At 50.8% G+C, this 3,241-nt stretch overlaps 1 long non-coding RNA gene across 1 annotated transcript; it reads left to right on the top strand.

The window, feature by feature from the left end:
• The first annotated feature begins 459 nt into the window (after positions 1–459).
• LOC134474662 (uncharacterized) lies at positions 460–2,547 on the top strand. The gene is made up of 2 exons (XR_010045527.1): positions 460–947; positions 1,559–2,547. It is a non-coding gene; the product is annotated as an uncharacterized LOC134474662 (long non-coding RNA).
• Positions 2,548–3,241: the final 694 nt, after the last annotated feature.

Consider the following 3,241-nt stretch of genomic DNA (forward strand, 5'->3'; position numbering starts at 1 on the left):
GATGAAATACAGAACATTATAGTACTTATCAAAACAGAATATTGAATAGAGCAATACCAACAATCAGAATAGAGCAAAACAGTAATAAAAATATTTGCCTTCAAAGGGATAGTAGAAAGAAGTCCCCCTTATTTGTAATGGTCTGCTTCCCAGGAGACGCTCAAATTTCTGGTCCCCATTTGCTAACGGGGGGGGGGGGTGACAGGAGAAGAGGGGTAGGGAAGTGGGATGTTTGATACTAGGCCGTGCATCAGTAGGTTCACTATTGCTTAGTAGGGAGACAGGCTGGTTGTTTGATTTCACAGCATCCTAAGTTCCCACATGGTGTGGATCTCAGGAGCTGGTGCTGGTTCTCCCCCTGGAAGGGCCGCCTTCTGCCAGACCACGACAGCTTACCTGGGAGAAGTGGTGCTTGCTTGCCTTCCAAATATCCTAAAATCCAGCATGGCATGTGTTGGGAGCCGTGGCACTGTCAAGTCATCAGACGCGGTGATTGCGAGGCCTGTGGGAAAGTACAAAAGCCTGGGCTAGATTACCCCTCTCATCGAGCCCGCCTGTGTGGCACCTGTTTCTTATCACCCCACTAAGTTCCCGCCTCACAGGGTAGTCTGCCTAGCTATTAATCCTATATATAGCCAGTGCCTCCACCCCCGAGAGAGAGAGAGAGAGACTGAAGCACAAAAGGAGCCGCGGGGAGCGGACCGGTAGAGGCTTCGGGGCAGACTGAAGCATGGAAGGAGCCGCGGAGAGCGGACCGGTAGAGGCTTCAGGGCAGACTGTATAAGGAGAGAATAAAGAAAAGCCTGACCACCGCCAGACCTTGTCGTGTGTCTTTCCTGCCGGCCGGGAGCGGACATCGACATTTGGAGGCCCGCACGGGGATTGATCAACCCCGAGACGCGGCGGTGGACTGCATTCTCCTACACAGTGCTGCAGCTGCAGGACAGGTGAGTAGAGGATAAGCCTGGGCCCTGGGTGGCGCGCACCTACAGGGTTTGTAGACTCCTCTCAACCTCACGCGTAAGTGGCGGGTTTCTTGGGCCTCACGCGGTGAGTATGAAACATAACACCAGAACTTAAGGTAATAAAAGAGTGTAAAACATAAACATAGAAGTAAAAATAACAGAAGATATATTAAAAATGGGAAACATGCCAAGTAAAGATACACAGCCTTGGTGTTGGTCCTTCGGAGACTCCTAAAGTCCAAGGACCTCAAGGTGGGGCGTAAGACTTTAGAAAATTTCCTTGCAGAGATTGACAGCTTTGCTCCCTGGTTTCTGCCTACAGGGCATGTAAACCTGCCCTCCTGGGAAAAGTTGGGCAGAGACCTTTCCCTAGCAGAGCGGGAGGGTAGAGCTTCAGTCTCTGCTCGTCCATTGTGGGAAATGATACACACGTGCCTAAAGAGTGAGGGTAGTTACGGGGGGAGCTCTCAAGAACTTGTAGAAGTACGTGAGGTGTTTGAACAGGCACAGTGAGGAAGCTCCCGAGAAGGGTCCGTCAAGGAGGGCAGAGATACAAAAGAGGAAGCCGAGGCGCGGTTTGTGTCTTTCCGCAGGAATCGGGACGAGAACCAATGTGGGTCCCAGAGAGGTTGACGCGACAAGTCCCTCGACTGAAGATCAGGCCTGTTCCACCAGAGGCCAACCGCAGACCCAACAACAAGATGAGCCCTAAAAGAACTGCAGGACAATCCCTTTTTGGGGGCCTGGAACGGCTTGCTCCCCTATGTGCTACCCTTGTATACGCATGGCTCGCTTGCATGGCCTACGACCGCGTTTAAAAGTGACAGGCTTCCCACATTCTCCTCCCTAGACAACAACATGTAGCAGGGTAGATGAGTCAATGACGGGTAAGAGCGTGCCTCCCCAGCACGACTCAACCTAAGCCAGGCCCTACCCCGTTCCGCTCGAAAGCCGCTGGATTGTTAGATAAATTTCTCTCCGAGGGGATTCGTGGAGAGAAATGAGTGCATGCCTATGTGCAACCAGGTTCCGTCCGGTTCATTCCTGGCCCTAGAAAAAAGGACGAGGGCCTCAGGGCCTTGGTGGACCCTGGGACGGCCAACCAGGGTCTACGCTAAGGGCCTACGGTGGGCCTCAGTTCGGGGCATAGGCCTCTGCACTCTATCCAGGACAGGCTGCGATGCACGTAGCCATCATTTAAAATAAAATAGGGGGAGATGTTGGGAGCCGTGGCACTGTCAAGTCATCAGACGCGGTGATTGCGAGGCCTGTGGGAAAGTACAAAAGCCTGGGCTAGATTACCCCTCTCATCGAGCCCGCCTGTGTGGCACCTGTTTCTTATCACCCCACTAAGTTCCCGCCTCACAGGGTAGTCTGCCTAGCTATTAATCCTATATATAGCCAGTGCCTCCACCCCCGAGAGAGAGAGAGAGAGACTGAAGCACAAAAGGAGCCGCGGGGAGCGGACCGGTAGAGGCTTCGGGGCAGACTGAAGCACGGAAGGAGCCGCGGAGAGCGGACCGGTAGAGGCTTCGGGGCAGACTGTATAAGGAGAGAATAAAGAAAAGCCTGACCACCGCCAGACCTTGTCGTGTGTCTTTCCTGCCGGCCGGGAGCGGACATTGACAGGCATGAATCTCAGGAGCTGCTGCTGGTTTGCCCCCTGGATGGGCCACAGTCTGCCACACTGCCACACTTACCAGGGAAGGGAGGTACTTGCTTGGCTTCCCAGTTGATTGATGGGATATTTATCTGTCTCTGTGCTTTGTGGATGATGGTCCTGAGGCTTCTCACTGTGAGCTCTGCATTACAGACAGTACACAGGGAATATTGCAGTGACTCAGCACAAGAATCAGTGCTCCTATTTCACTGTTACAGTAGCAGTGAGCTGCAATCTATCATCAAATTTGCTGTCTTCAAAAATGTGTATATACATAAAATTAATGACCAAGACATGGATTTAAATTTGAAGAAATCAGTCTTTATTCAGCTGTTTTGTTTGGTTTTATTGTTTAGTTTAGTTTTGTTTTATTGAGACAAGCTTTCTATATGTATATCAGCTGGATTTGAACACCCTATAGCCTAAAATTGCCCTGAACTCACTGAAACCATCCTGCCTCAGCCTTTTGAGTGCTGGCATTATAGATATATACCACCATACTTTGCTTTTGATTCAGATTTGTAGGAGAGAATTTAAGATATCCCAAACCTGGTGTCTCAACCTTCGTGTGAGAAATATATGTGTGATCCTTTAGGAAGTGGTGACCTTTGAGGAT

This window comes from Cavia porcellus, unplaced genomic scaffold (assembly GCF_034190915.1).
Source record: "Cavia porcellus strain 051 isolate PalLab524CR breed Dunkin Hartley unplaced genomic scaffold, mCavPor4.1 scaffold_34, whole genome shotgun sequence".
In the NCBI taxonomy this organism is placed as follows: Eukaryota; Metazoa; Chordata; class Mammalia; order Rodentia; family Caviidae; genus Cavia; species Cavia porcellus.